Source organism: Leptidea sinapis, chromosome 16 (genome assembly GCF_905404315.1).
Source record: "Leptidea sinapis chromosome 16, ilLepSina1.1, whole genome shotgun sequence".
In the NCBI taxonomy this organism is placed as follows: domain Eukaryota; kingdom Metazoa; phylum Arthropoda; class Insecta; order Lepidoptera; family Pieridae; genus Leptidea; species Leptidea sinapis.
The window spans coordinates 1,642,711-1,657,818 of NC_066280.1; the positions used below are offsets into that span (position 1 = coordinate 1,642,711).

Sequence of the window (15,108 nt, forward strand, 5' to 3'; positions counted from 1 at the left end):
TCTTGTATATCGTTCACTCGGAATAATCCTGAAGTTAATTCCAAGTATTACCCTTATGTCATTGCTAATGTTTCTTTCAAACGCCTAAATATTATCAGGGATCTTGGTGTGGTCTTTGATGAGAAGCTAACATTTATTCCACACATAAATAATATAGTCGGTAAAGCCTCAAAGATGTTGGGTTTTGTCCTGAGGCACAGCAAAGTATTCCGAAATGTTCACACCAAAATACTTTTATATATCAGCTTGGTAAGAAGTGTACTAGAGTATGTCATATATATGGTAGTGTCATATGGAGGCCACATTATGCAACACACTGCCTTAGAATTGAGAGGATACAAAGGCGTTTTCTCTATCATCTAGCTTTCTCTCAAAGAAAAGCTATATAACTTTCTTCGTATAAAGAAAGGCTAACATATTTTAATATACATAGCTTGAGCCAAAGAAGAGATTTGTTGGATTTCATGTTTGTATATAAGAGTCTTAACAACATCTATGATTATCCAGATGATGCAGATTTAGTTTCCAAGATTAAATTTAATGTTCCCTTTCGATATCCCCGCAAAGCAATAACACTTCTTCAAAGACCTTTTCGAAAAACTGTTCTCGGCAATAACTCACCAATTTCCAGGATGTCTAAAATACTAAACGATAGTTTCAAACATTTGGATCCTTTCGAGGACTCACTCAAAACGTTCCGAAATAAAATTTTAATATGTGATAAATTAAATAATTTGTAATATTACCAAAATATATTTTATATTTAACTGATTTAAATTTAGCCAACTACCTAGAACTATTTCATTGTGTTTTTTTTTTTCGGTAATAAGTTAATACGTTTGTTAAATTATGTATAAGTACTTCATTTGATATAAATATTTGTAAGCTTCATAATAATTGCATGCTGTATCTACCTTAAACGATGATGCATTTAGAATCAACTTTAGATTAAATATTTTATTGTTGCTTGAATTAATTAATTAATTAATTATGTAATTATCACTGGTGGATCGAATAAATAAATAAATATATATAAAGAGTTAACCACGCGGTTGATCATCGAGTTCATTTGCGATGCGGGAGCGAATGGTCAGCGGTGCGGCCGGCGAATGCATGCGTTTATAACAACTGCCGGGCAGTAACTGGCGATGTACCAGTCGATGATGCGTCAACGGTTCGCGTATCTTTATTACCATGCGAATCATTTGAATCGGTAGGACGAAGTCAATATATATTAGAGTGCGTTTGCGGGAAAGAGAGGGTGAATGAATTCGGATTACGAATTTAAGTTAACTGGCACGAACACATAGTAATTTATTCACACTTATCTCCTCAGCGAGTACGTTCGTACCTGTTTCTTTACCTGTGTGAGGTAAGCTTTATATAATATTATAGGTATGCGTGTATCCGCTTCTTTACCAGTGTGAAGAAAGCTTTATTATGTTGTTTGGCGGAGGGCGCTGGTGGAAGTTTCTCAAGTTGAGTCTCATTTCCATATCAGTTAAGTAGTTCGTGAGTCAAACTGCTCCTGCTTTGAATATCGCCGATATCATCGTGTTCTTGCGAACCTTTATTGACGAAAGTTTCATCTCTTCCTACCCGTCCCATGTTACCCACACACCCACACACGAGTACCATAAACTTTATATGGATGAGGGTTTTCAATGCTTCCTTTCAGTTGTTACTAGTTATTTAGAACTTAACTTGAGACACAGATTTTAGTTATTTATTTAATTCAGAGAGATCTCCATATAATATATTAGTAAATTTGGCGGCAGAAAAAGTAAATGCAATTTCGTGTCATATTTTTAAACATAAAGATTAACTTTATTTACATTGAATTGGTTTGATTAAAAGATGGTATAGAAAAAATCTGTTAAGTATGCTACTCAGCTTTATACAAAACACGCAAATATCAGTGATTGACTATTACTTATATAAGTAATTTAAATATCAATGTCACAATTTACGAATTCACTCACATTATAATATTATGCAGACGTCAATAGAAATTTCTTAGAGTGTATCTAAATGTATGATCGGGTATTTTTTGTACATTATCAGGTATGTTATTAAATAATTAAAGACACATTCCCAATGTGTTACGTTGAAGCCATTGCTTCGTTTATTCTTCGTTCAAGTACGTTGTGGAATATCCAAAACAAAGTCCGCCGCGACCACGGTTCATTTTTTACACAAAATCAAAACAAAATAATAATTAAAAGCTAAGTAATCTAATAAAAACAACAACCGACTTCTAAAACACTATTTCAAAACAATACATATAATATGCACTAAAAAGTATAAAAATAATTGCGTATTTTTATACAATATAATTAATTAATCTAATTCTAGTTAGGATTATTGTCATTTTTGGAATCGGTGTCCTTCCGCTGTGACTCGCTCTCTCCTCTCGATTCCTCACAACTCAAGCACAACCCACCTATGTATGTAGTTACAAAACTATCTTGGATGACACCAACTCCAAAAATTACAATAATCGTAACTAGAATTAGATTGTATAAAAATACGAAATTATTTTTATACTTTTTAGTGCATATGATATGTATTGTTTTGAAATAGTGTTTTCAAAAAAATATTATGATTTTTAGTGAATTTGAAGTACACTAACTTACAATTTGGTTAAATATGTGATATATAGATATACTAAATTTTTCAATGCACGTAAGCGCTTTGCAATTTGTTTACAGACAGTAAAAAATTCTGCCACAGATCGCAACCTTACTGTAAGTCGTTCAGGAGTCCCATTTATCATCATATTCGACTACGACAATTACTTGGCCATAACTATGTTATGGTAGATGACTTAAATATCCGGATACCCTAAAAAAGATTCGGCCGAGTATCGTTAATTTGCTCCTAAGAATTGAAGAGTTCCGTTACTTTGTAATGGATTCCGTAATCAGAACCTAACCAAACTCTCACCAAACTATCTTTGAAGTATATCCATTCCATCCAAAAAAGAATCATCGAAATCAGTTGGCGCGTTATTGAGTTATTTGTAAATTTATCATCCACTTTGTTATACGTATGTACAGCAAATTTAAGACTTTTATGGTTTTTTCATGGATGCCAGTGTCAGATCTGGACCAATTTACAATGGGATCATACGGGAAGCACCAGCTTTCGAATAAAAAACGAATTATCAAAATTGGCTCACCCAGTCTAAAGTTTTGAGGTAACAAACCTAAAAAAAACATGCCGACGAATTGAGAACCTCCCCCTTTTTTGAAGTTGGTGAAAAACACGTTTTGATTCACAAGCAAAACCGCACTAAAAAGTACAAAATTCTTTCAATATGTTAACTTAACTTTAAAAATGTGAGAAAGCCCATATCTCTCTCTCTACACAATGCCAAAAAAGATAGGCTCGTGAATGTTCCAATATCTGCGTTGCATGTGGTTAAAATGAAATACCGCCTATGCGTGTTACGTATACCAGAAGATCGCCAGCCGACCCATGCATTTCTTGACCCAATTTGTGTTGCGGGTGAGCGGTGATAAATGGGGTTTTTTACAAACTTTTATCGTTACTCGCTGCGCCATCTCAAAATGTTGGTGGACGACGTGTAAGTTGGAGTCAATCGATATTTATTGATCTCCGTCAGGGATCCCGCTAATAATGTACTATTTTTAGCTATCTGCTACTTGTTCCTCTATATAATTTAATATTATTGCTGGGTGGCGCCTGTCTGTAGATACACATAGTAGATAAACTGTAGGCAATAATATATATAGATTGAACTTCAATTAGGGCCTATGTTTATGACTAGATAGCTACTCAGATTGCCCGGCACATTTCCCTTGGATTGGCCTGCAGTGCCGCCCCGCTTGCCGGAAACAACTCCCGACATTAGCCCCTTACGACCCGCAGTCACGCACCCCGCGTGGATAACAAACACGACCTTGCGATTTACAACAGGATATGTGCTTATTATCCCATATTACTTTGGTAAACTAATAAAACCGAACGTATTATTACACATTATTTCAAAGAACAATATACAGAATGACGTCAGAGCATTTTTGCTTCGAGACCATGCTGAATTATTCTGGATTTACATTTACTAAAGGCGAAAGGCAAAAAATGTTTTACATGTATTTATTTTATTTGTGATTTGCAGTCACATAAATGAAATCATATTGGTAATGCATTTGTTTCATTTCTCATCCTTCAGTATCACCGATTTTGTAATTTACTGGCTGATCCAGCAAACGTTGTGATGCCAATTAAAGTTATAAAAAAGAAACAATTATTAAAATTTTTGGGGTATAAAAATAGATGGGGTGTAAATCATATTAAAATAATGAAATAATTTGAAAAAAATTAAAAAATATGTAGGGGTGGGTGTCGGGTTTGTATCCTTTATCCCGATATACACACAAATTTTCAAACAAATGGCTTAGCCGTTTCGAAGGAGTTTGGTAACAAACACCGGGACACGAGAATTTTATACATAAGATTTTTAAAGCTAATACATAATGTAGTGTCAATCAATTTCCAAACTATACTACTCAAAATAGATTAAGTGAAATATTTTTATCTCTCTAGGGAACATCTTTATTATTATAATGTTGCCCCACTTGTATTACAATCTAACCTAAACGTAGGCTAATAAGTAATTCTACTTTAACTTTAACCGCTAATCTGATTAGAGCAAAAATGTGTTCATTAACACTTTTCTTAATGTCTTAATTAAGGGGAAGTCACTTTGTTCATGTGTATTTTGTAATATCACTATTTTTATACTGTTTTACACTAATTCGCTAACTCAAATGGTTTTGTTCGTTTTAGTCTTCTTACTATATGAGTGATGGAACTAAATTGACTGACATTCACTTGATGATGAAGTCTATGTAGATCAGCTTCAGCGTATTTTAGTGTAACTATGTCAACGAATTCGACGTTAATGTCCCGATGGAGACCGCTGTTGCGAATGTACCAAGGTGCGTTCACAATTTCCCTTAATCATTTCCTCATCAAAGGTCGCTACAGCGTTATTTTCTCTTTCATGTATGTCATTTGTGTATAGTAGGTACAGGACCGGACCTAATACACTTCCCTGAGGTACTCCAGCTTTTATCTCCTTAATTTCTGAACAGATATCCTCTTGTCGAATCCTAAACTATTTATTGGTATAGCCATTCTTAGCTTGTAAATAATCCCTTCATTCCAAACTTTATCGATAGCCTGCGCTAGATCTAGAAATATTGTGAAGCACACCTCTTAAATTTTTAAGGTTTTTCCTATAATTTGCCGTTGAAGTAGCAACTTCTAAAAAAGCTTTGACAATACAGAAAGCAGGGAAGTTGGCCTGTATGATGCAGTTTAATTCAGTGGTTTTCCTGGTTTTGCAATCATGATGGCTTTAGAAAAGTTAAATATTTGATAGCAAACTTTTATCATCACGGAACTTTAACATTAATATTAGCACTATGGATAATTTTGCCGTTAACACTGTGCATGATATTGCTGTAAAGGATATCCTTTATTGCGACATCAAAGAATGCCAATCTCCCATCATGTTCTAACTCGCAAGTAATGGTGATCTTACCATATAAGGTATTGAGGTATGCTAAATACATTTTACCTAAGTCCGTCCTATAACGATGGCAAAAACGTCTTTATCATATCTTCTCCAAATACTTATAATCAGTTCCGAGGATTCCCTCTAGATATTGCAAAATTTAATATTATATATATACATGATAATTCATTTTAACTTATATATGTATAGGTATAAAGGTATGAAATATTTGCATGTGGTCGTTGCCTGTAAGTGCAATAACACTTAGATTTTAATTTATTAAGAATAATATTTAATGTAAGTAGTTGGTGATTATTATGTTGGTGAAGCTCATAAATAAATAAATCAATGATCTTAAAAACCCCGGTGGCTGATCACTTGCTTAGAGCCGGGAAGGACCACCACCACGGATCAAGTTAAATAATCCAGGGGTTATTTCCGTTGACCAACAATTTTTGGAAGTCATTAGAATAGAATAAAAAATTATTGATTACAAACCACCACCACACAGTGAAATAACAAAACAAAATAGATACTACAGGCTTGTGTGATGTGTGTGGTGAAATAGTGCTTAAAGTGCAAAAGGATTTAGACATCAGGCGGACAGGTTGATGTACTATTAGTGTCAAGTGTCGGTTAAGAGCTTCCCGCTTCATCCGCAGTTCTGCATTGGCACGATTCATGCAATTAGAGAGAAATATCGGTTTCAAATAAATACTGTAACATCCTGAGTAGCTGTTTTTATGATGGTAAGGGACGAGACGTGCTGGACGTTCAGCTGATAGTAATTGATACACCCTCATGATTCTTAAAAAACCACTAAAAATTCTGAGCGGCACTACGATTGCACTCGTCACCTTGATACATGAGATGTTAAGTCTCATTTGCCCAGTAATTTCACTAGCTAGGGCGACCTTCAGACCGAAACACCATAAGCCTTACACCTACTGCACCCTAGAAATAGGCGCCGTTTTGGTACCCATAATCATGCCGGCATCCTGTACCAAGGAGCCTCCCTCTGGTAAAGTGGTGTTTTATTATTACTTAAAAATTCAATATTAATTACTGCTAGCAACTGTACAAGCTTCGTAAAACGTATTTCACAAAATCTATTCGCGCCCAGTGTCGAGCGCCGAGTGCCAAGATATATAACATCACTTGGCAGAGGCTACCTACATTCAAGTGTGCCAGTCTTCGATAGCTTCTCTTGTTATAATACAGATATTTAGCTGTTGCGAATGAACTAACGTTAAATTTTTGTCCGAGAATTTATTAAAATAATGCGTTTTTTTTATGGAATAGGAGGACAAACGAGCGTACGGTTCACCTAGGTGTTAAGTGATCACCGCCGTCCACATTCTCTTGTAACATCAGAGGAATCAGGAGCGTTGCTGGCCTTTATCGAAGGTGTACGCGCTTTTTTGACGTGACAACGTCTTATAATTCGATAGAGCCGGCTGCACGCACGAAAAAACATGACTCATGCGGCGTTACCTCGCTCTGAGGCGTTCCATGTAAGGCTTGAAGTGCAAGCGAGAACGCGGAACGAGCGACAAAGAAGCACAATCGGCCTTTGCGTTCGGCAGTGTTCGACATCCGTCTCTCTCCTACTTGATTGAGCGATGCGTCTGTATACTATAGTACATTTACATGTTTTGATCGAGTATCAAGTGCAGTGAAAAGTGAATGTGGTGTCAATTGTTTATGGCAACGATAATTACAGCGATAAAGGTAATGATTCTTTCGATATTCATTATATATTCAGTGATATATTGTCGAATATTCGTGCTTTCATCATTAAAATGCATAGCATCGGTCCGCTAGTGCAGCGATTGTAGGTTATGCTATAATTGACAAAATTAAAACAATAAGTTAACTGAACTATTTCACGATGAGTAAAACATCGATGGCTTTACTATTCAATCGAAATAATTATCGAGCGTAGCTATGATTAAAAAAAATTAAAACATAAATATTAAATCTTCCACATATCACAACAACGTGTCTGAAATGACAGGTTGGACCAGCCATCCGTCAAAGGGAACATTTTCTCCTATATCAAACACATTGAGGCGGGCTTTTTAAAAACTAGATTTACGAAAATTTTAATGTTTCCAAATTTTAAATGCAAGATTTATAAACAACTAGCTGACCCAGCAAACGTTGTATTGCCGATATTAAAATCGCGATACAAAAATAACAGTTGATCGTAGATGGGTGAAAATTTGAAGTTGTACGTATTTTTTAAGACTGACTCATAATCAATAAAATTTAAAAAAAAATGTCAATAAAATTAAAAAAAAATCGTGTGGACCACCCTTATCATTTAGGGGGATGAAAAATAGATGTTGGCCGATTCTCAGACCTACTCAATATGCTCACAAAATTTCATGAGAATCGGTCAAGCCGTTTCGGAGGAGTACGGGAACAAACATTGTGACACGAGAATTTTATATATATAATTTAATCATTGTTTATTCTTATAATGAATTATTTAAAATTATTACTTTTTATAACAAATTACAATTAAATTAGCAAAAATAATTAAGTAACTAATTGAAAAAAATTAATTATATTATTAAAATAATAAAATCAAAATTTTAATTTTAACAATTGAGTAGAAATTTAAACAATAAATTTTATTCAAGTATTTTGTTGTATTTTTATTTTTTAAATTTAAAATGATTTTCTGAATGAAGAATTTTATGAACTTTTTTTTTAAATTGTTTCGAACGACGATTTATTTTGCAGAACCGCTTACAATCCCACCATGGAAAAAAAGCCTGACGAACCAGAGGATGTCACGAATAAGCCACTACCTTCGATGAGTGAACCCACGGAGGTTCAAGATGCTGTAGCATCTACTTTAGCAACGCCATTCGCGCAGCCAATAATCACTGCTTCAAAATCTAAAGCCCAAAAACAACGTGAGTACAGACAGCGTATCACAGCATCTAGAACTCCTGCTCAGGAGGCTGCTGCGAGAAAATCAAAAAACGAAAGACAACGCAACAACAGATTACGCCAAGCTGCTAACTTGGCTTTAGCCAGTAATTCTCTTGAAACGACAACTACATCTCCATCTCGTTTGAACTTTCGGATACAACCCGCCTTGTTAGAAACACTGGTGACGTTTGCTTAGCAGAAGTTACATGCTTCACCTGATACCACGTTCAAAATGGTTCTTGGCGCAGTTTATATTCATCCTGGAGCAAGTATTTCTAACATCAGTGTTCTGCTACATCAAGCACTATTTCCGTATGTTTATAACAGCCAGTATGTACATCCCATCATGGAAGTTGATACCGATATACCAATTCTTCTTTGTGGCGACTTCAACACAAATGTGAAAAATGACGAAACATTCATCAAATTCATGAAAGACATGTTTATGTCGATTGTGCATCAGACGTACAACAACACTAGGAGGCACCACCATCGATTTGACTTTTTCAAGACACGTTAAACTCGAAACATTCCTTTTCATTTCCTACTTTTCCTACCATCGTCCTATTCTCAACAGAATAACACAGATTGTAAGAAATTAAATATTACACATGTTTAAAAGTTCTAAAACAATTGCTCAACGCACATTTATACTTGTAAAACCTATTAAATTGTAAAAAAAATTGACATAATTGTATTTATGCGTACAAATAAATCTAACTTGATCAATTTCATTGTGATTTCCAATAACCTCCTTCTCTATATATACATACAAATCTATTAAACAAATGAAATTAAAATTTTCTTTTGAAAAATGCTACCATTCCATCAGTATTTTCTTAAGACGTTGTCACGTTCAACTATCGTCAGTAAACCGACTTTATTTGAAGGTACCCAAGCGTTTGAACAGATTGAACTTGCTTATCCATTGTTCACAAAACAGCCAAGTTTCAACAACCAATGGCTTCATGTGTCAAGCACAACTAGACCTTTACCAGTGGGAGGCTCCTTTGCACAGGATGCCGGCTAGATTTTCGGTACCACAACGGCGCCTATTTCTGCCGTGAAGCAGTAATGTGTGAGCTTTATTGTGTTTTGGTCTGAAGGGCGCCGTAGCTAGTGAAATTACTTAACATCTTAAGTCTCAAGGTGACGAACGAATTGTAATTCCTCTTAGAATTCTGGGTTTTTCAAGAATCCCGAGTGGCATTGCATTGTTAAGGGCAGGGCGTATCAATTACCATCAGCTGTACGTCCTGCTCATCTCATCCCTTACTGTCATAAAAAACGACAGTAGAATTAAAGAAGTCGTGTCATGAGTACCATCCACAATGTATAAATGGACAGTGACAGACAGGCGCCCTCGTGACATTGACGCACGACGCTAGCCTGAATATATATAACTAATGTCTTTTAACAATGACGTTCTATACGTATGGACATATGATTCGCAGTCTGACAACGGAACGGCAAAAGTGTGCTTAAGGGCAATGTGAGCACACTTTTCTCCTTAGTCGTGTGTCAACTGTGTGTCAATCAACAAGCCTAAGTGTACTAAAAAAAGTGCTTAAATAAAACATTAACGACTCAAAAAAAGATGGTGTGACTTATCATCGGTAAGGTTATTTTATATATATATATGATTGATATGCAAAAAGCGTATTTTGAAAAGGGTTGCACTTAGGGGTAGATATATGTATATTGGTTTTATGGTATAAGTATTCATTTACTTAAGGAACTAAACTAATCTATGACACTTGCTAAATAACTATAATTAATGGTTCTACTTGTGAGTACGCGGATCTCTACTATTAATTGGCTAAAATGGTTACTCGGACCAGTCCTGTAATGGTTATAGACAAATGGTTAAGGCGAGGTTTTCCCAACACTTTAGGTAAAAATTGCGCGAACGTTAGATTCGATAGGTACGCATGGACACGGGCGTCGGGCATGGCTGAGAACGAACCGAGCGATGCGGGTCAACGACCGCCGACCCAGAATGAACCGCGTAATATTTTTTAAAACTTACAGTTGTGCTAGAGTACGGAATAACAGTGATAATATTTATTATGCATTTTTGAAGTAAATCTTTTTTATCGACGTATGAGAGAAATGTTATATTACGCGCAAAATTATGATTTCAACATTATGGATATCGTATCCGAGATTCTCGAAGGTGCAGAGAACTAATTTGGGATCATTTTTGAAATCCAAGATGGCCGCCGCGCAAAATTATGATTTCAACAATATGGGTATCGTATCCGAGGTTCTCGAGGGTGCAGAGAACGAATTTGGGATCATTTTTGAAATCCAAGATGGCCGCCGCGCAAAATTATGATTTCAACAATATGGGTATCGTATCCGAGGTTCTCGAGGGTGCAGAGAACGATTGTGTGATCATTTTTGAAATCCAAGATGGCCGACGCACTTAAAAATGATCACACAATCGTTCAAATATGATCACACAATCGTTCTCTGCACCCTCGAGAACCTCGGACACGAAATCCATATTGCTGAAATCATAATTTTGTGCGGCGGCCATATTGGATTTCAAAAATGATCACAAAATCGTTCTCTGCACTCTCGAGAACCTCGGACACGATATCAATATTGATGAAATCATAATTATGAGCGGCGGCCATCTTTGAATTCAAAAATGATCACAGAATCGTTCTCTGCACCCTCGAGAACCTCGGACACGATATCCATATTGCTGAAATCATAATTTTGTGCGGCGGCCATCTTGGATTTCAAATATGATCAGAAAATCGTTATGTGCACCCTCGAGAACCTCGGACACGATATCCATATTGCTGAAATCATAATTTTGTGCGGCGGCCATCTTGGATTTCAAAAATGATCACAAAATCGTTATCTGCACCCTCGAGAACCTCGGACACGATATCAATATTGCTGAAATCATAATTTTGTGCAGCGGCCATCTTGGATTTCAAAAATGATCACAAAATCGTTATCTGCACCCTCGAGAACCTCGGACACGATATCCATATTGCTGAAATCATAATTTCGTGCGGCGGCCATCTTGGATTTCAAAAATAATCACAAAATCGTTCTCTGCACCCTCGAGAACCTCGGACACGATATCCATATTGCTGAAATCATAATTTTGTGCGGCGGCCATCTTGGATTTCAAAAATGATCACAAAATCGTTATCTGCACCCTCGAGAACCTCGGACACGATATCCATATTGCTGAAATCATAATTTTGTGCGGCGGTCATCTTGGATTTATCTAACTTCCCTAAAGTACATATATACAAAAATCCCGCGTCATAATATTCAAAATAATATTAAGTTAATTTTATTTTAGTACATTCCGACTTACATTTACCTATATATTTCAACAAATACGCTGTCGCATTATCATTTTATTTTTACTATGATTCCCGCTTTGTACTTGTTTGCTAAAATCTTACGTAACGTGAGCTCGAGAGACACGAACACAGTACCTTCCTTGACAGTGGTCACGGGCGTACTGCTGGCTTGAGCGTGCATGCAAACAAGGCGTCGCGTTTGGTTTATTACGAAAAAAATTAATATAAAATAATTGATAAAGCGTATTGATAAATCCCACAGTGAAAACTTATAAATACTAATAAACTATCGAATAAAATAAGTTTTGTGTTTATAGCTATCATAGTTTTATGATAATATAAACAATTCAAATAAAAAAGACTATTTTTCAAAAAATAAATCTATCGAGATTTTTTTTCGTAATCGTGTTTTCGAAACAGCGATAATTTAGATAAAGAAATGAAGATAAACATGTCAAAAAATTGGAACCGTAGTATTTGTATAAGTATTTTAAGTAGATTTTTAAAAATGTTACTTTTTAGGACTATAGCGCCTTAATGGTAACTAGGACCGGACCGATCAATGCGTACTGCCTTACTAAAGGCAACACATGGTTATAAGTAATTAATATTATCTATTGTATTTTAAAGAATAATTGTTATCAGTGTAAATAATAATCCATTTTTTTATTAGTAACAACAGAGAAAATAAATTAAATGCATAATGAAAACATATTGATAGAATACTAAAAAAAATGTGTTCTGTTATTAAGTATAAATATATTTTTCTTATTACTTCAATTTTTGTTAAAATAATAACAGAATTCATAAATTGAAATCTACAGATCATTTTCAGAGTTTCATATCAAAATAAATCATAACAATACCTTACCGTACATTATAAATACAATTGCATAAAAAATTAAGAAATGTGGTTATAATTTAACTGTCAACGATTCGATAGTCAATAATTTAATAGATTTTACAATGTTAGACATTTTCAAGAGTTTCAATCACAAAAGTATCAATTTATCTTACAATTTTTTATCAAATTACTTTTGTTTTTGTTTATTTTAATTTAATTGTGAATCAGCTTATAATTAGTATGTCTGGGCGGTGATCTGTGGTCTGTGTGGAAGGCCAGCCAACCCTAAAATCTTAATTGTTGGAATTTACTTACATTTAGGATTAATTAGATTTAGAGCATTCTATCACACGTTCTTACAAGTTATACACATAATAATAATATAAGTTGAAACTTTAAACTAGACCAATGGGAGGCTCCTTTGCACAGGATACCGGCTGGATTATTACCACAACGGCGCTTATTTCTGCCGTGAAGCAGTAATGTGTAAGTATTATTGTGTTTCGATCTGAAGGGTGCCATAGCTAGTTAAATTCAAATTACTGGACAAATGAGACTAAACATCTTATGTCTAAAAGTTACGAGCGCAATTGTAGTGCCGCTCAGATTTATTGGGTTTTTCAAGAATCCTGAGCGGCACTGCATTGTAATGGGCAGGGCGTATCAATTACCATCAGCTGAATGTCCTCTTCGTCTTCAAACCAGCAAACATGCTGAGTTGAGAGGTAAATTTTGTTTACGTTTAATTTTTGAAGTTTTAATTTTTAAGTCTTTTGTATTAGATGTGCTGTACCATAAAGACACAAATAAACATTTTTCCTTCGTTCTACTATGCCCATTCTTGAGACCGTTTATTTTGTCTTTTTTGTTCGTTCATGTGACTGTTCGCCATTGCTCACGCGGAAAAGAAAGAACCCCGAACCCCTATTGCCAGTCTGTAAACCTACTCCTAAAATCGATATTCGATATATCGTGGCATTAGTCGTGTCGAATCCTACTCTGTGTTACATCGTATTCAATGTCGAAACGATGATTGAACGAACGATACATTTTTCGATATTAACGGTCTAGCTCTATTCTTAGTTGTAAATGTCAGAGACGAATATTCGAATTCGACAAACAATTAAACGTCACTTTAACGATAATCTCAACGACACCTTCTTGGCTGTCGATGCTATTATCGTTTCAAGTTGTATAGATATATTTGCCATACAATTTTTGAATATTTACATTTTGCTTAAATGATGCAAAGTGGTGGTGCACAGTCTGGCATGGTTCTAAGCGCCTAAGCTATGTTTTGACTTTTTACACTTAGCAGCGACATAGCACAGATTATACATAGTTTGCGCATAATTCATTCACTCTAAAGTCGTAAAAAAATCAAAATATTAGTCTATGGTTACGATGTTGTTACGATAAACGATATGGAATACAAACATTTGTTAGAGTAGGGTAGGTGCGCTATATTCGTGTTATTATCGTATCGTTCCGAATATATAGTTGTCGATTTTGCGAGTAGACCTACTGAGCATAAACGATGTGGTCTGTTGACAGGTTACAATTATATTTATAGTTCTTTCTTAAAGTTTTCAATATATATTATACTAATTCAAGTAAACTATCAAGTAAGCTAATCACTGTTTAAAGTCAATAGTAACAATTAAAATAACACCAATCTTAAGATTAACTATCCCATAATTAACTTACCGCGTCTTGTGCCAATTATCACGGTTACTTCATAAAGGCATTATACATATTATGTGCCTACTATTGCTATCAGTTGTTGTTTTGTGCTTCTTTAAACGAATTTCAGAGGTAGCATAAATATAAATATATAGATATATAAATAAATGGATATATTCCATTTGATTGATCATCAATTTGATAAATTAGTTATTCTTCCACGTAGGAGTCACTTAGTCTTGTAGATTCTACAGTATTGCTGGGGCTTCACATTGATTCAAAACTAAAATGGTGCCCCCAAATAGAATCACTTGCAGGTAGACTTGTCTCAGCTGCGTATGCGGTTGGAACAGTCAGACAACTAACTAACGAATCGACGGCTAGACTTGTGTACTTTACCTGCTTTTATAGTGTTATGGCGTATGGCATTCTGCTATGGGGTAACTCAGCAGATATCCAAACAATCTTTGTTTTACAGAAAAGAGCAATTCGTGGCATATATAGTATGAAACCTCGCGACTCATTGCGTGACCGTTTTAAAGATATAAATATTTTAACAGTAACTTCCCAATATATTTATGAATATTTATCGTACCCGCATAGAAACAAAGATAATCTGCTGAAAAGAAATGATATACATAACATTAATACAAGATACAAGAATAAATTGTTGATTCCAAGATACCGATTACAAAAACTTAACGATTCTTTCATGGGAAACTCTGTGCGTTTCTATACCAAACTCCCATCAA

The 15,108-nt window shown here is 35.0% G+C and overlaps 1 protein-coding gene across 2 annotated transcripts in view; it reads left to right on the top strand.

Moving 5' to 3' along the window:
- Positions 1–15,108, top strand: part of LOC126968603 (protein sidekick-2-like) — a 98,383-nt gene that overhangs the window by 51,916 nt on the left and 31,359 nt on the right. Inside the window, exon 2 of one of the 2 annotated variants that reach the window (XM_050813631.1) lies at positions 8,300–8,475. The exons of the other annotated variant lie outside the window; for it this stretch is intronic. The gene's annotated coding sequence lies outside the window, so the exon portion shown is untranslated. The remainder of the gene's footprint in view (positions 1–8,299; positions 8,476–15,108) is intronic. 2 annotated transcript variants of the gene reach the window in all.